Raw genomic sequence first — 19387 nt, forward strand, 5'->3', positions numbered from 1 at the left:
TTTCTACAGGGTGAGTGGAGAGCATTTAATGTCAAGTTTTAGAAGATAACATGTCAGAAGTGAGATAGACCCAGTAACGGAGTGACAACTCCCGGTAAGCAACGAAAATTCGAAGCGCGATGGCGGCAAGTGACGCTAACCCTAATCACAAAGAAGGACAAAGCAAGTCGTTGAGTGTGGTTAGTGCGACAGGTTCCGGCGAAAACGTCGATCAGAGCGACGTCGTCACCGTGCGTGAACTTTTGGGTGTGATTATGGAAAAGGACCGGCTAATGTCAGACCTGCTGCGACGATTGCCAACATCGACGCCAACAGGACCGGAAGCAACGCAAGATGTAACAACATTTCAGGTCATGCCTGATCTAAGCAAGAACTTTGTGAATTTCCAAGCCACCGAAGACGCGGCATCCGCCAAGGAGTGGTTGTAGAATTTGCGGAAAACGTCAACACTCCATAAGTGGCCCACAAGTTTTCTTCTTGGGACGGCGAAGTGTCATCTCACGGGAGCAGCAAAAGATTGGCTGCGGGCACATAACGCTGAAATTACGTCATGGAAAGACTTCGAAGATCGTTTTCGACGCACTTTCGTTAGCCAAACACGAGCAGCGGAACGATGGACGCGTATGCAGGAACGCGTCCAGAGAAGTGAACGCACTGCGGCCTACTTTCATTCTAAGGTACGCTTGTGCAACGAGGCGAATCTTGATTTCTGCGACACACGTGAACAAGTGATCACAGGCCTGCGTTCAAGACAACTTAGCACTATGCTATTAGGAAAAACGCACGACGACGAAGACGACCTCCTGCATGATATTCAGGAATTTGAAAGAATCGACCGAGAAAGACAAGATCGTTTTGGTGCAACGCGTGACAAAAAGACTGTGGTAAATGCATTGCATGCTACAGACACGGCTACGACAACTATAAGGAAGGCCATCGATGAACGTGACAACAAGGACAGACGACCTCCAGTCTCAAACGAAAAAGGTGAGCGTAAATGTTACAACTGTAACCAGTACGGACACATGACACGTGACTGCCCCCAACCGAAACGACCAATGAAGTGCCTGCGCTGTAATGGAATTGACCACACCCAACGTCACTGCAAGGAGGGAGTGATGACCGAGTGTACTGAGGCAAACACTGTGAGTCAACCAACGGATGAGACGAATCACGCTGGTGTTTTGCTAAAGGAGGTGATATTAAATGAAGAGTTCCCCCTCATCGGACTTGTTGACACAAGTAGCTCTGGCTGCCTCCTTCGCGCCTCGGCGGCAGCACGATGTGGTACAGAACTCATTCGGGAGTCAACGCCTCTGTATGGGTTTGGAAACAGCAGCGAGCCTGTGACTAAGAGCATAGGAAGGTGCAAGGCTAATATAGAGATAGACGGTGTTGTTGCAAGGGATATTCCCATTCTCGTGGTCCCAGATGAGGCCCAGACTGTGGACTTGCTAATCGGACGAACCTTTACTGAATTACCCTACCTAACGTATGCAAGGGTAGGAGGCTGTCTTCGGTTTTGACATCAGTATGATTGCCCATTTGGAACCGTTTGACGTTCAGCAGAAGCTACAGATGAGGGCAAAGGAAGAATCCAACCTACGGAAAGATAGAGTCAACTGGATTACGCTTACAACAGAGCAACGGGTTACTGGTCCCGTCGTCTACAGACACTGTGGACAGGATGTCCTGGTTGACATGACACTTGGTGAAGTAACGTTGCCCTTGTGTGCAGCGGGTGATCATGAGGCAATCATCAAGAAAGGACAACCCGTTGGACGCGCTGAACAGGTTTAAGTCTTCAAGGTGTACGCCATGGATCAACAGGAAGTCACTACCGTGCGATAACCTATCCTGATGACTGAGGTCAATGTTGGACCTACAGTCACAGAGCTACAACATACCGAATTGGTGGAAACATTGAACATGTTCCGGGAATGCTTCGCAATGACGCCAAGCGAGTTGGGGTGTACGTCCGTGAAAATGAACATCATCTAAGTTCCGGGGAGTACTCCAGTTTCTGTGCGACCCTATCGGACGAATGCTGAAGGACTAGAAACAATACGCAAGATCGTCAATGAGTGGAAGAACCTTGGATTGGTAACCGAAACAGATTCCTACTATGCCAGCCCTGTATTGGTAGTGGATAAAAAGAATGGGGAGAAACGACTCGTAGTCGACTATAGAAGACTGAATGCCCAAACGGTAAAGGAAAAGTACCCTTTACCAAACATAGATGACCAGTTTGAAGGACTCGCAGGAGCAATGCTCTATACGGTCCTGGATCTTGCTCATGGTTACCTGCAAGTGCCATTAACGGAAAGTGCAAAGCGAAAGACTGCATTCATTACACCCAATGAAACAGGGCAGTTCGAGAGGATGATGTTCGGCCTCACCAACGCACCAAGCGTCTTCCAACGCCTTATGAATAAAGTCTTAGGGCCCCTAAGAGGACAAGTAGTGATGTGTTATCTAGACGATGTTCTCATCCCAGCACAGGATTGGAGCGACATGATTCGATGATTACGGCAGGTTTTGCACGCTTTTAGGGATGCAAATTTGACCTTACGCCTCAGCAAGTGTTTTTTTGCCAAAGTCAGTGTGGAATACCTGGGTTTCCGTTTGACCAGTGGACAGATGCAGCCTGGGGAAGATAAGGTAAATGCTATCGCCCAGTTTCCAACGCCTAGGAACGTGCACGAAGTCAGGAGATTCTTAGGACTGAGCGTTTTTTTTCGGAAATTCATCCCCAAGTATGCTATGATTGTTGAACCATTAACGAGGTTGACAAGGAAAGATACGGACTTTGATTGGGGAGCTCAACAAGAGAGCTGCTTCCAATACCTAGAGGAAAGTCTGACGACAAAGCCCGTGCTGCAGCTTTTCGACCCTAAATCAGAGACTGAGCTGCATACCGACGCAAGTTCAAAATGGCTAGCAGGAATGTTGCTGCAACAAAAGGGGAATAAGTGGCACCTTGTCTATTGCGTGAGCAAGAAGACAACTGAGAGAGAGAGAGCAACTACCACTCAACAAGATCGGAACTCATGGCCATCGTTTGGTGTGTGGACAGATTGAGATCTCTACTGCTGGGCATCCACTTTACCGTAGTTACGGATTGCCATGTCTATCTATTGTCTACCTTAACGCACAACGAACACAGAAGCCCCAGATTGCAAGATGGTACGACCTGATACAGGGGTTTGATTTTTCCATCAAGCATCGACCGGGATCGCAGATGCTACATGTTGATTCTCTCAGCCGAGGCCCTGTAGATGAGCCAGTGGACACAATGGACTCTCTCCTTGAAGATTTGAGGTCTGTCTCTCCTGCGACCTTGCTGACCAGGTATTAGCCCTACAACGGGGAGATGAGAAGATATGCGAGCTATTGGCAATATTAGAGAAGCCAGAACACTGTCGTACCAGGGACGAGAAAGCAAGAGTGAGTGCTTACACCCTAAAGGATGGTCGACTGATGAAAGAATTTGAGCAAGACGGAGAGAAAACAAGCAAGTTTGTGTTGCCAAAGGCAATGCGAAAAGCAATAGTGATTCAGTGCCATGGCCAGCTGGGACATTTCTCGGTAGACAGAACTGTAGCAAAAATTCAGGAAGCATATTGGTTTCCTCGTATGCGTAACTATGTGCGGAAGCATATTTCCCAGTGTTTTGAATGTATTTTTAACAAACTTCCTGATGGGAAAAAAGAGGGACTCCTTCATCCCATTCCACCTGGAAAACGTCCTTTTGAAACTGTGCACCTGGACCATATGGGACCATTTGTGCCAAGCAGGAAACGCAATCTGCACCTTTTGGTCATTGGGGATAAGTTCGTAAGACTTTTTCCTACGCGAGACACATCATCTAGACATGTACTGAGTGCTCCGGAGGAATTTATCCTAGAGAGAGGGCTGCCAAAAACTCTTATCTCAGACAGGGGTAGTTGTCTTATCTCAAAAGCGTTTGAGGAATTTTGTAGGACACGAACTATTCGACATGTGCTGAATTCCTCACGGCATCCCCAGGCCAACGGACAAGTGGAGCGAGTGGACTGGACGGTACTACCAGTCATCACCACAGCAATGGAGGACCCTGAACACCGCGATTGGGATAAAAACCGCAAGCAGGAAGAGTGCAGCCTAAACAATGCTATAAACAAAACTACAGGGAAGACTCCTTTTGAACTTCTCCATGGCTACAAGCCAACCTTTTACGGGATTGCACTACGAGAGCTTGCGGCAGAAGGTGAGGTTACTTGGAGTGAACCAGGCGAGCTGAGGGCAAGAGCGCGACAGCGTCTGCTGGGCAACCAACCAAGACTCAGCCCAAGTATAGAGGACCCCTGGTCATTACCCAAGTTTTGCCTGCGGATACCTACAGAGTAGCGGAGCTCAATCCAAGTTCAGGTAGCTGTTTCGCAACTACAGCGCACGTCTCCCAACTAAAGAGTTGGTCGGCAACAACCAAGACAACTCATCTTGAAGACGATGCTGACTCTGAAGATTCTGATGAACCGCAAGAAGAGCTTCCTGCTGCTAGGAGGCCGGTTAGGCACCGTACACTACCGGCTCGGCTGCAAGATTATGTTGTGCTATAGTATGTACTTTTAACCGTTGTAAATGACATTTTAATTTTGTTTAGTTTTGTCTTTTGGACTTAACGAGGACGTTAAGACGAACAGGACGGCCGAATGTAGGCAATTCTCCTCCGCTCGTTACTGGCGCCCCCTGTTCCGCGAGGGTGAGAGCGAAGCTATTGCAGGACTGTGTGTGTGTGGCGCGTTTGCGGATGAGTGCGGCCTGTGTGGCGATGTTTGTAACCATTTTGGAACATTAAACCACAACTCCTTTATACAGCGTGAGTGGAGAGCATTTAATGTGAAGTTTTAGAAGATAACAATTCGGTAATGTGATTGCGTGTACTTGAACCTGCGTGTGTCTGATGACCAGGTGTGGCATTCCTTTGACTGTTGCGGCAAAATATTTCTGAAAGAAATATGGTGATACATTTTTTTCTTGTTTCCGGATAACTGATGCTTTGCATGACCTTGACATATAGAATCTCCTTCTTATATGTCCACTTTGGACAGGATCTGCAGTATGAGGGCTGTTCACCGGTGCAATTGGTCCAGCAGTTAGCCCACTTCCTTTGTGTTGTGGGGAGCCTCACCATCACTTGCACAACAGCGAGGACCCTAGCATGGACCCTGGCATCCATGTCCGTGCGTCCGCATGTCGGTATCGATTGCAACGAAAACAGGGCATGACATTCGCAATACAGGGCCACACATCCGCAGGGATACACTGTTAAAAAAGACCGTAAATTTACGGAATGGCGCCCGCGGAACCAGAGCTTCTCTTTTTCATTGCTGCTCCAATTCCGTAGCGGCACATGAACCGTTGCTATCCCGTCGTCTTTTCCGGGAATGAGTAGAACAATATCGCCGAAAATGAAATATTTTGTTCAGACCACGTCACGATTACACTAGCAGAAATATGGAAGACGATACATCGCTTCAGCGAAGCACATATTTACCGTTTTTAAGCGATCCAACAGTAATATCGCAGTATTCGGGCGTAACTTTTTGCTCGGATGAATGTGGAAGCTCAAGGACGCCGGCGTCTCGCCGTCAGCGAGTGCACAGCGCGGAGCAATACAGCATTGTCACCTGAGCCGCTAACTGGAAGCCCGCGAAATTCTTTCCTCGTAGACGCATGAGACGCCCCGTGAAGTTTTAAGTGTTTGGAAGTGCATCTACTGTTTGGTCTTTGGCCGACTGTACCCTCGCAAAGCAAAGGTGAGTTGAAAATCTGTTTCGTTGTTCCACTACTATACCAAGTCAAATACGAGCACCACTTGTAAGCATGGTTGCAAAAATTGTTTCGTTGCATACGCGTCTCAGCAACGGTGTGCAACAGCAGGAAAGCAGTGTCTGTGTGTGTCACTGTGTGTAGATCATGAGTAGAAACGTAAAGAGTTGCCTAACGTTCAGTCGTGCAGGGGGAGGCTACTGAAATATTTTGTGTTTTGCTGTGATCTCGCACTAAAAATTGATAAATGTTGTGACTCTATTTCCCCACTTGGAGCTGGAGTAAACAGAATTCCTCTGTTGTGAAAGGTTCACCTGAAAGTGTCCCAATTTCCAAAGTGGATATCATTCCGATATGGCCTGTTATACTTTCCACTGAAATCTGTTGCATTTGCACTATAGGAAAGCTTCCTGTCTGCAAAATTCCGATCCTCTACACTTTGCATTTCATCAAAGAGGTCATATTTCACAGTCTTTCCAAACAAATGTACCTTTCACTAGTCAAAGCGGCGTCAAAATTTTCACCAGTAGCGGTTTCATGCTCGCACAGCTGAAGGCTGTTTATAAATGGATCCCTTTTTTGCACTCTCTTGGTAGGTGATATACGGGTGCACTTTGTTCCTGCAGAAATTTTCTTCTCATCGAGCTCTTTTCGACCATCTGCTATCACATGAAGATTTTGGAAGTGCATGGTGTTCCTTGTGCCATAGAGGGACGTAATGCTGCTTCCAAGAACACCAATTATTTGTTTCTAGGTGTATTTAATGGATGAGTTATCACTTCGCTCTATGGTTGCTGGTGCTGAGAAATGCCTCGATGATATTTTCATTGTTAAAGATTGACTGTGGAAACAAGGTATAGTGCATACATCTCTGGATGCCACTTCGCACTCTTGCTTGGGGCTTTAAGCGCCATTTTTTGTTTTCCTTTCCTGTTTAGATCAGCCAACATGTGTGAGTGCACCTTCACCAATCCCACAAATGCCTCTGCTCTCACGAATTTATTACCCTTGGGAGAGCCTCAGCAAGACAGTACTTGATACATTGGAAGCAGACAATGTTCTGCTTCCCTCTCAACGACAGGAAGGGGCAAACATGGCAGCGTCATGGCCCTGCATATCCATTGAAGGTGGGAGGCACTCCTGAATTTATTCACAGGTATATTTGTTGTCAGCATCGCTTACCTGGATAGAGTACAGCAGATGTAAAAAAAATGTTGTGACATGCATTGAAATGTTGTAGGAAAACATCACATACTGCTAAAATATAGCATTTAGAAAGTCAGGTGATGTAGTAGAGTAACAAAAAACTGGTTTGGAAGTATAGATGTTGCTGAAAGCTTAGATTAGCTGCGGCCTGTCTTGCAAGAACCTTCCTTATATTATACTACATATTTACTCGGCTGGTACGATACATACTGCAGTAAATGCAGCAGGCGGTATAACACATACGTATAGCAGAGGCCATATCAACTTCTAACCTTTCAGAGACATTCATGTGCTTCACATATGGTGGTGTCTCTGCCATGCTGAACTTTGCTCATAAGCATGTTTCACGGGTGAAAAAAAATCCCATCTATGTGCTCAAAAATGTATTGTGTCACTTGCAGTGGCGGACGTGTAGTGTTCGTCATAAACTTATTTGGAATAGTTGGACTTGTCTCAAACGCTTACGCCGCTGAGCTGTAAAAGTAAAAATGACTCGCATTCGATATGTTAAGGCAGCATCTTAACGGAAGGTGTTTCGTGACATGCGGAAAGCGAGTTTTGGAGCAGCTCTCCTCATCATGGATGGGGGTTCAATATTGTGGGAATCGATGTTCTGAGGCTGGAACACATAGAAAGGACACATGCGTACAAAGTCTCATGTGCCTAAGAAGTGCGAGGGAGATCGTAAGACAAGCCTTCATCGTCAGTGTAGTTTTTATTTTTAACCATTTTCAGTTATTATGGCAGCCATTTTTTAGTACTTTATTCATACCACTTGCACTTACTTAACCAGATATTTTTCGAAAGTACAGTGCCAGATGCCGTCCCACATCCATGTTCGGCACTGCTTTATATAAACACCGCTGAAAAACAGAAAAAAAAAATTAATGAGGCACAAACAGATAGGATACCACACAAGCTGGCAAGCTTGCAGACAAGGTGAGTGACGACTGAAGCCCGAGCAGCGGGACAAAACCAACAATAGCTATTTTGTTGTTGTTGATGAGTGATGATTTGGGTATTTTTGGCGCATTGACAACTATGGTCATAACGTGCCGGTGCAATGATTAGAATGGACTTGTTAAAAGAAAACACCATGTTGAGTCAAAACATCTCATGAATTCATAAAACCCATCATTCTAAAACTACAAAATGTTTTACGAGTTCAGATGTCCTTCAACAAATTAAATTCTGCGCAAAAGGGGAAGATAGCTTCGTCACCCAACAAGAGCGCCGCAGTGCAGTGATAAAGGTATTTGTAAAACGCCTGAAATTATTTTGACGACGTTTGTTACGAGTAAATGTAAAATGGACAGAGGATCGCTACAATGAGTACATTCAGATGGTTCCTCCCCTCGAAGCAGGCACCGGTCGGCCTAAATTTTAAGGCGGATTCTTAGGCGTTATTGTACCAGACACTGCGGCCGACCGTATAGGTACTAGGTGCAACACTGAATATTGGGCTTTGCTCTCTGCACTTTATTTTCCGTCTGCCGTTCCCAAAATTCTTGCCATTTTAGGTTGACCGCTTTATTCACGGCTTACCTATGACCCTCATAGGGCATTCCAAAAGGAGTGATGTCAGCAGAAAGGGTCGCTGCAGCAACAGCCCGATCTGCACTCTCGTTACCATGTATACCAGTGTGACTTGCAGTGTTGTGCGTAGCGGCGTTACTTGTAGCGGCACTACTGTAATCGCTACATTTTTCAGTAGCGGAGGTGTAACTCCGCTACATCTGTTATTTGTAGGACAAAGTAATTTCCGCTACAATTTTGAGTAGCGGAACAGCCTCCGCTACCGCTACTTTTGAGGGAGAAACTAAAATAAATTAGACGCTAGAGTACGTCTAGTGAACTCGCTGTCAGATCATGTAAGGCAGATCAGCAAGTCGAGTCGCGTCGTCGTTCAGCCCTGAATCTGGCTGGCGTATATATGGCACGTATTCATAAGCCATCGGCGAGAAAGTAGCGGAAGGGTAATTGCGCCCCATTTTTTGGTAGCTGTAGCGGTATCGCGCCACATTCGTAGATTTGTAGCGCCGCTAGTATCGCGCTACTTTTAAATAGGGTAGCGGGTAGCAGTATTTCGATACCTAAATTGAGTAGCGGGCACAACACTGGTGACTTGGCACCCAACAGAACTCCATGTGATAATACCTGTTGAGCACCACGCTAACCAAATATGGTGCTCCTTGTACCAGTTTTTTTTCTCTGTTTTGTGTACATTACATATGGCCTGCAGACTGGAGGGAGAAAGATTGTATATATTATGGAGGATTTTAGATGAGTTTGTAATATGAAATTTAAAGCTAAGATCACTGCGTAAACCGCTACTGCAAATACTGATGCCACATTCTTCAGCCAAAGAGATTGTGTACATGTACCTGAGGCCGTAGCACATGGTACTGCAGTACTGGAGTTTGAGCCGTCCGTATATATGTTTCGATGTGTCCTGTAAAGCTTGGTTTGGTATCTTTAAATTCCTGCTGCAATACTTGCATAGGGGTTTCACGCTTGTCGTTTAATAATGAGCAATTGTACTCTGGTGAAGACTGCCGCAGAAGAATCCACGCAGGAGAACTTTCGGTTTTGAGGGCGTACATTGCCCCAAGGTAAAGTCGACGCCTTTCTAGAGACCACTCTTTAGCTTGGGCGTAAAGGCTTTCAACCGGAGAGGTTCTGAGAGCACCTAATATCAGCCATAGCCCTTGATTGTGTACCGAGTGACGACCTGAACAGTGCACAATGCTCACATAATTGAGTGTTGAGTGGATTGTTTGTAGTGTATACCGTGTGCAGCGTTTTCCTATCTGCTTCCCAAGACCTGTGTGCCATAATTTTATTAAATTTAGAGATTTCATACATTTAAGCTTCAAGCGTTTTACGTAATGCAGAAATGTGAGCTTTTTGTCGAATACGATACCAAGGAATTTGTGTACAAACTGAACAGGAAGATCGTGGGTATCGAGTTTTATGGTCGGTGGCGGAAACACTGCCCTAACTCTAGAGAACTGGACGGGGACTGTCCTCTCTGGTGAAACTTTAAACACGTTATTCAAGAAAAGGCCAAGAGACCGGTTCGACGCTTACTATCTCGTCAGTGTACCAATGGCATCCCCAGACAACACAACCAATCGTAAAGTTCCACGCTTTATAAAGCACACACACTTTCCCATCATCGTTCTTGTCTTCTACGAATCCGATTCAAAAAAGACGAAATCAATCCGCAACCCCGGTCTTGGAAAACCATTTCACCAGTCTATTGACTGCTAGTTGCACTTGTCGCTCAACTATTATTCGGGTTGTGGAGCTACAAGGTAACCGAATATCATCCACATACAAAATGTACTTTATGGATGGTTGGACGGCAATAGGTACAGAATTGATCTTGAGCAGAAGTAGTGTGACGCTCAAAACAGACCCCTGTGGCACGCTATGCTCTTGCAAAGATGGGCATGACAGAGTTGTTCCAAATGTTCTATCTCCGAGGAAATCCGCAATACGTATAAGAAGACAAAGCAGTGGAGACCTAACCGTATACCATGCCACAAAATAATATCCTAGGCTTTTCCTCGATCGAAAAATCAGACAGACAGTGGCGTTTTTGCACAAATGCCTCACGGGTGGTCCCCTGTAGACGTATCAAACGATCCATCGTCGAACGTCCGGATCGAAAACAACATGCAACATAGCTAGACATTGGCTCCCTTCCAGGAAATGGACCAGCCAGTCATTAACCATTCTCTCTAACGTGTTGCCAAGGCAGCTCGTAAGAACTACGGGTCTGTAACTGCTTGGATTTGAAGCATCCTTTCTAGGTTTCAGGAACGGAATAACTGTAGCCGTTTTCCAGATTCCGACTAATAATGGACTAATAGACACGTGCTGGGTACCGTACCATACGTGTCTACTAATCGGAAGAAACATTATGGCAGGATCTGTAGATTTCAAACCCGCTGATTCCAGACAAGTATGGGCTTGTACAGGATCGTGCACGTCAGCCAATCTCTATTGACGATTCCAAAGACTCCCCGTGGAATGCCATGGACGCGAGAAGTGGGAGCCTCTCTTTCGGCGTACTCGAATCGGGGGTAGAGACACCCGGAGCGTCCAATAAACAGCGAAAATAGATCTACAGTGCTACGTTCCTTGCTCACTGATACCCCTTCCGGCCTTCTGCTGATGCGATGCACAGCTAAGACATATTGGCTTAGTTTGTAACTATAGTAACATTGGAAGGGGCAACTGCAGCTGTGAGGACTTCTCCTCTTAAACGCGAATGGAATGGAAAATATTCGAATTCGTTGCTAACGTTATACGAGTTGTTCACTATGAGGAGGGCTGCATGGCGCTATTGTGTCTCCATTAAAACACTACACTTCGCGCAAATAACCTCCGATACCTATTATGTGCATGTTGCCCACTAATCAAAAAGCATGATACTAGTTATAAAAATAGTACACTTTCTCCTAAGGGGTGCAATTTTCCAACATAGTAAGTCCGTCTTTGGCTACCGAGCCCACGCTTTGGAGGCCGTCCTGTCGGCGCTGAGCAGAAAGTATGTCCACACAGCAAATGTCATCCACACGGGCGCTTGTCGTCTGCTTTCACGTATCGCAGTGACGCGAGAGAGAAAAAAAAGGTTGGGGTCTCACGCTCCTGGTGCGCGAGTGACGCTTGTAGCGAGTTCAGTGAGTGCTGACCCAAAACATTCGCACTCCGGGGTGCCTACTTAAGAACCAGTTGGTGTATAATGAGTCACCCCTTGTCTGTGGGCGCTGAAGACATTGCTTCTTGTGCTGCTGATGTTGATTGGGTACACTATAAGAAAAAAAAGGAGTAAAACGGGGAGTAATTGCAGCTTCTACTCCCCTTGATTGCAGTTACTCCCCATTTTAGTCCCCTAACCCGATATTTAGTCCCGACATTTACTCCCCAGGACTGCAAATTGTCACTGAACTTCGCGAATGGTCTCCGGAATGCAACAGCCTACGTATAAATGTGCCCTGGGTCAATTTCAACGGCATAAGGCTGTATAACCCAGGCAACGTAGCAATTTTCCAGCCACACAGAGTAAGAAACAGTGAGCGCAACTTTCTTCGCAAATTGTGCCCTATGTATTGCGCAATATTTTATATCACTCGATATATCACGGTTGACGGTTTGCTTCAAAGTATTTTCATGCATGCACACGAATTATGTACCCGGGATTCTTACAACACCTCGTCAAATGCAGTCTCCGCTCTGTGACATTCATTTACTCCCGTGCATTTACTCCCGTGCATTTACTCCCGAAAGGGACTATTTTTGTGGCAATGCATTTAGTCCCCGAAAGGAGTAAAAGTACTCATTTTTTTTCTTAGAGTGTATTTATGGAACACAAACTGCCCACATTTCCAGTAAATTACAGGCAATATTTCATAGAGGCCCCAATCACCGTCATCTCAACAGTATCGTCACACTGATCATGATGTGGAGATGCGATCTAGACCTGTTGGTGCTGATTCACATTTGTTGTCCTTGGCCAACGACAGGAATGACGCACAGAGCAAGATGAATGCCCCACTATGAACAATGTTTATTTGCACTCGCACATGCAATCTTCGTTTGCTTCTAGCATTCGTGCGCCCGCTCCCCTCTGATCTGTCATTTGTGTCGTCTACCTCTCGAAGAACTAAACTACAATGCTTTGCTGGATTACATTTCTTAATTGGCACGCAGGGAAAACTTGGCAGCATCACTCATTACTACACGCTGTACATTAAACGTAAAAATCTTCGCTGCATTGACACAGTGTTTATTCGCTGTACTTACTGCACCTTCTACAAGCAGATTCCTGTCATGTTCATCGAATTCCGCAGCTGTCGTCTGTAACAAAAAATCTGTGGTCAATTACTTCATGTTATGCGCACACACAGATCCATTGGGTATGCAGGAATCAAGCTATAGCACAGCCAACGGTGGATCGACTCGGCGTTTTGGTCTCTCATTTCTGTGGGATATCGATAAGATGAACTTCTCCGATTTACATTAGAAGCCGACCGTCATATGCGTAGAAGCAGAAGAGAGCAAAAACGTGTTGCTTCACTGTACTAGCTCTATGACTTAAATAGACCTTTCATGGACCATGCACCCATTCGTGCTGCCTTGGGTTGAATGGATGCTCGTCCGTTGAGTTTGAGTAACTTTACGACTGCGCATGGATTATGCAACCGGGACCAGCGTTTGGACATTTGAATTGACCACTTGGACACATTGACTGCACACAAACTATCTCGAATGTCACGACCCATGTGCAATGTTTGTATGTCTTTCCATCTTTATCATTCCTGCACACACACGTACATGTGCAAGCACTAAACAGGACCCGTATACAGAATATTGAACTTGGTCCTGCTTCTATACTTTTTGCATGAGCTAGATATACCAGTATATGCACCTGGCAAATGAAACTCAGTTGAGCATATTGCAATCTACTGACCGTCGCAGGAGTTTACGGAACGCATACTCCACATGTGCCACTGGATTGGCCAATGGAAAATGGTCCTTTCTCTCACTCTCACGCGTCTCCTGTCATTTCCCGTCAGACGTGACATTTTGTCGTCATTATTGTGTCTCTCGTGTCAGAAAGTATGTTTCGACATGCGTGAGAAAAAAACAATTCCCTCCCAGCTCGTACAACATTAACCTGTTTTGCGACGTTGATACGAACTACGATTTTAATTGTGAGCACGTTCGTGTCTACCTCACATGATCATGTTCAAACGGCCACTGGTGTTGCAGTCGGGAAAAAAAGCGTGCCCCCTCACGCTCTAATGTCGTGTTATGATGGCCAGTCATCTAGTATCGTTCTCGGGCTCTCACTAGACGTCGTGGGAGCAGCTTTGTATGCAGGGTGTCCCAGAAAACATGTCATTGAATTATACTAAAGAACTATATCACCTAGAGTAATGCGTTGAACGACATTCGTTCTTACTGGGTTTTTGTCCCCCCCCCCGCCCTGATGTGAATGTCGTGTAATTATGTAAATTTTTGCGAGCTTAAGTCGGGATTAAGTCGTATATATATATATATACAGGGTGTCCCAGAAAACGTGTCATTGAATTATAATAAAAAAACTACGCCACCTAGAGTCATGCGGTCGATGGCATTTGTTCTTACTGGTTTTTGCCACCTCCTCATGTGAATGTCGTGTAACGTAAGTTTAATTATGTAAATTTTTGCGAGCTTAAGTCGGAAATTTGCCTAGTAAAGGTCACTTTTTTACCCCACCAATGTGAAGAGCGTGTTTAATTTAGTCAAATTAATGATAATTGACAGGGATATTCAGGAACTATCCCATCGGAAAAAATAGCCGAACATCATGCTCTACGGAGGTCGCACAGAATAGCGCACGATGAATTTTTCAGCGCAATCTTTGTCAGTCCGACGAAAGGATGTTGGAAACCCAGCCCTCCCCGACATCGCAGAAAGAGATAAAGCAGGCACGGCTTATCACGTCCGACTTTCGCTGGGATAATGCTTTCCCTCTCCTAATTTTAGGAGCTGTTACTTTTTCTACTATCACTTTGTGAGCTGGCTTCGGAACCTCCTTTCGTCGCACTGAGAGCGATTGCGCTCAAAAACTCATCGCGCGTTTGGTCCGATGCTCCGAAAAGCATGATATTCGGCTATTTTATCCGATGGGATAGCTCGTGAATATCACTGTGAATTATTATGAATTTGAGTGAATTCGGCACGCTCTTCATATTGGTGGGGTAAAAAAGTTACCTGTACTTGGCAAATTTTCGAGTTCAGTTCGCAAATATTTACATAATTAAACTTGAAGTACATGACATTCACATTACGAGGTGGCGATAACCTAACAAGAACAAATGCTCTTGACCGCATGATTCTAGGTGGCGTAGTTTTTTTATTATAATTCAATGACACGTTTTCTGGGACACCCTGTATATATATATATACAGGGTGTCCACGCTAAGTGTGAACAGATTTTTAAAAAATATATCAATCACTTTTTTTGAGATGAAATCAATTGCAATATAGCATATGCTGAAGGGCACTCCCTAGGGGGGCATTAACAGACTCCTAAGGCAATGTCTTAATTAACTTTCAATAATTAACTTTTTAATGATGAAAGCTACGAAGTTGCTCCAATGAGAACATCTGATCTCTTCGGTCACCAGATACCAAAACCGTTTTCAGAACAAAAATCCGTTCGGTAGATCGTCCGCAAAAAATTCGTGAAGGAACGCCATTTTTTCTTTATTTGGTTTATTGCGCATCTTCAAAGAAGCGGCTTTCCTTTACCCCCAGTGTGAGAGCGTGAAAGAGCACAGTGCCGCCTCATGCGTCGAAGATTAGCTTTTACTTGCGGAAACAAAACAAAAACACAAATCTATCGGATGACTCTATCGCGACTGCCCTTATCTTGGGCTGCATTTTCTGTTTTCTTTTAATCTTTTTCCAGGTCGCAAGAGGCGATTTTGTGCTCTTTCATCCTCTTATATTGGGGGCGAAGGAAAGACGCGTCTCTAGAGATGCGCAATGAATAAAATAAAGAAAAAAATGGCGTTCCTTCACGAATTTTTTGCGGACGATCTCTCGAACGGATTTTTGTTCTAAAAACAGCTTTGGTATCTGGTGACCGAAGAGATCAGATGTTCTCATTGGAGCAACTTCGTAGCTTTTATAATTAAAAAGTTAATTATTGAAAGTTAATTAAGACATTGCCTTAGGAGTCTGTTAATGCCCCCCTAGGAAGTGCCCTTCATCATATGCTATATTGCAATTGATTTCATGTCGGAAAAAGTGATTGATATATTTTTAAAAAGTCTGTTCATACTTAGCGTGGACACCCTGCATATACAGGGTGGGTGCAGATAAAGTAGCCCCGCATTTTTGCATTTTTGTCCGGTGCTGCATGCTTAGCGCATGAACTTCCGGTGGCGGACACATTTATCAGATAAAAACTAGCAAAAAAATTTTGGTCAACTAAAAGTAACAAAAAGTTATCAATGCAAAGGTTGCACTCCGTGCATCCCGATTTTCCTATGCAGAAGGCAGTATGGCGGTCATGGCACAGTTGCCAGATCTCGTTTTGTTTGTGTGTCGGTGGCACCGCTAGCGGTAGGGTGATGCTACTGTGCTACACTGCAATTTCCCATTGGAAATACACGGAGCGAAGTTAACGTTGCTAACGATTTTATTGCGCAGAGTTTGGTTACTACGATTCTTTTCTCGATTTGCTACTGCATAAACGCGCTGTCCTGCGCCGCCGGAAGTTTGTACGGTATGCAGGGAACGCGCTATGTGCGAAAATGTAGGACTACTCTATCTGCGCACTCTCTCTCTCTCTCTCTCTCTCTCTATATATATATATATATATATATATATATATATAAGTTCAAAAAAAAAAGACGCGGGAACAGCTGTTATGGAAGTTCAGTGGCACTGTCGAAACGTCGACGCCTTGCCCATTTTACTTTTTAACGTCTCCCTATGTAATAAACTAGTGTTTGTAACTTCCCTAAAATCTGTTTCGCGTCTTCTTCTTTTTTTTATGAACTTCTGTAAAACTTCGTGGCCGTTTGATAATCCTTTTACCTATATACAGGGTGTTCAAAATTAAGCTTTCACTAGCACTTTATAAATAGGCGAACAAAAGGAAAACTGGTGCTATTTTTCTGTTCCTCGAGTAAGAAACAGGTGATACATAATTAGCAGCACCTGTTTTTTACACAAGTAGCGTAAAGTTATCATCCGGCTTCCTGTCATCGCTGTGTTTGCGTAACGCTCGTGAAAGCTTAATTTTGAACACCCTGTATATTCCGGCCCCTGTATATTCACCACCCTGTATATTCAAGAGCGGTAGGGATTGTGAAATGAATGTATCTTTTTAATACATCAATTCAATCCGGCCCTAAACGAACAACCGGGATCGCTGTCCACTGTGAAGATCATGAAGAAATAATAACGCCTGCAACACCATAGGAAGCTACACACGTTTACGCGACGCAAACCAGTCTTTTCCACACAAATGCTTCTTAGGGAAAGCCCCCCGCCCCCCCCCAAATCCCCCACCCACGTGCGAAACACACTCGACAGGACCCCGCACACAGAATCTATGACCTCCCTTCGGCATCCTCAACGCACTGTCATTTCCCTTCCCCCAAGCTGTCGAAGCACACGAAAGTGAGTGTTTCCAACTGTTTGACCAGCTCATTATATCTTTTCACTTTGAAAAGAAAGGTCCACCGTTCGAAACGTCTTGCCTATGCAATTTCACAAAGAATTAAGTGATGTCATCTCAAGGTATTCCTAGTGGTGCTCTGTGCGAACTTATTCTGTTTATTAATACGGCGCCGTCTGAATCATCAAGACACTCGAGAATGCGTATACAGGGTGTCCTCCTGGGGAGTGCCCTTCAGCATGTGCAAAAGTGCAATTGATTTAATCTCCGAAAAAGTGATAGATATGTGTTTTTTTTAATATGGTCACATTTAGCTGGCCACACCCTGTATATACATATATGTTGGTCGGATCATCACGTGAGATGAAACGTGGTTGTTCCATTTCACTCCTGAGTCTAAACGCGCATCAGAACAGTGGAAGCATCCGGGGTTGCCAGCTTCCAAGAAGCTGCGAAGCACCCCGTCTGCGGGTAAGGTCATGACCACGGTTTTCAGGGACAAGGCTGGCGTTGTTCATGTTGATTTTCTGCCTAACGGTACCCCCTTCAATGCTGTATATTACTGCCAGGTTCTCAGGGATGTGCATAAGGCGCTGAAGCCAGAGCGGCCGGGCCTCATCACCAAAGGAATCCTCCTCCTACAGGACGATGCACGCCCCCATACCGCGTACCTCACGACATGCACCTTACAGGAACTTGGCTGGGAGTTGCTGCCACATCTCCCTTACAGTCCAGAACTCGCCCCCCAGTGATTTCCATCTCTGCTGGCCACTGAAGGCGATCCTTGGAGTCTGCCACGGCAGCTGCGACGACGAGGTCAAGAATGCGGTCCGACCATGGCTGCTACGTGCCGGTAAGGATTTCTATGCTTCTGGCATCCAAGCTCTCGTGAAACGCTGGGACGAGTGCATTAGTGCAGCTGGAGATTATGTTGAAAAACAAAACTAATTTCTCGCCTGTAAGTTCATTTTACCTTTGTAAAAAAAACGAAAGGTCCCGTTTTGACATGAACGCCCCTCCCATATGTAAGAAACACTTACGCAGCACCTGGTGCAATGCATCACCACGGAGTACATTATTACCTGTCCCTTGCTTTCCCTAAAAACAGTGGTCGCTGCATGCCAAGGTACAAGAAACAGAAGATGACACTACAGAAATACAGTTAAGAGGTGGGGACCCGATACTCACCGAGTTTGTTAAGTAAAGACTGATCATGCACTCTGCGTACTGCGTGATAAAATCAACTGTCACAATATGGTCCAACAAAAAGGAAAAAATAACCACTATTGAGCTGCGAAGTAGTGCAGTATGGACGAAAACCGAGAAAAGGCGGACACAAGACTAGCCCTAATGCTGTGACTACGCTCTGCATGCCCCTCTCTCAGTTTTTATGGTAGTGTCCCAGGGCTTATACTTCTAATTTCTGCTCCTCCTAACATTTTTTTTTCGTGATAAAGCTGACCGCACATTGTCTCCACACATATATACTTTATATATCTTCACCACACACATATACTTTGTATATCTTTCCTTCTCAACGTTTTTTTTACGAAGCGTCGTGTCTATTTTGATACTTCATGAGCCGTGTTACCTTTCACTTCACCTCATTCATCAAGCCATTCGGCTTTTTACTCTGAGTTCCATTTCCGTTTCTTTTAAAATGAACAAATAGAAATTGAAATTGACTTATCCTTCCGAATCATTCCAGTTTTAAACAGCAGGTGTTACCTTTGGGATATCCTCTCCAACCTTCTCGACGCAGAGATAACCGTTGTCACATGCAAAATCTATCAGCTGGAAAATAAAGAAGCGCACTGATTTATGTCATACACACACAGTTCTATATTCACCGGTTATTCCAACGACGGAACAAGACAAAGAGCAACTCCTCTAAGGCGCTCCCCTCCTTGATGAGAGTAATCAATATGAGAGTAATTTCTCACTTTTCGGCCCTCTTACGGCACTAGCATAGGGACCTTTAGCGAGTTGTTTGTGCCCGAAACGAACGATTGATTCTGCCGATTCGAAAAACGAATGGGAAGCGAACTACAGAGACTTTTAACAAATCGGAAAAATCGTTCATCTCCAAATGGATTCCTGATGGACTTGAGTAAGAACTGGACCATTGGTATCTTTCCTAAACATGACATATCGCGGTGCGCTTTCAGGCCTTCC

At 45.0% G+C, this 19387-nt stretch overlaps 1 long non-coding RNA gene across 1 annotated transcript; it reads right to left on the reverse strand.

Moving 5' to 3' along the window:
• Positions 1 to 7766: 7766 nt before the first annotated feature.
• LOC135370603 (uncharacterized) lies at positions 7767 to 19006 on the reverse strand. Its single transcript, XR_010415394.1, has 3 exons — positions 18941 to 19006; positions 12840 to 12888; positions 7767 to 7883 (listed from the first exon to the last, which is right to left on the reverse strand). It is a non-coding gene; the product is annotated as an uncharacterized LOC135370603 (long non-coding RNA).
• Between the last annotated feature and the right edge of the window lie 381 nt (positions 19007 to 19387).

Source organism: Ornithodoros turicata, chromosome 1, assembly GCF_037126465.1.
Source record: "Ornithodoros turicata isolate Travis chromosome 1, ASM3712646v1, whole genome shotgun sequence".
NCBI classification, from domain to species: Eukaryota; Metazoa; Arthropoda; class Arachnida; order Ixodida; family Argasidae; genus Ornithodoros; species Ornithodoros turicata.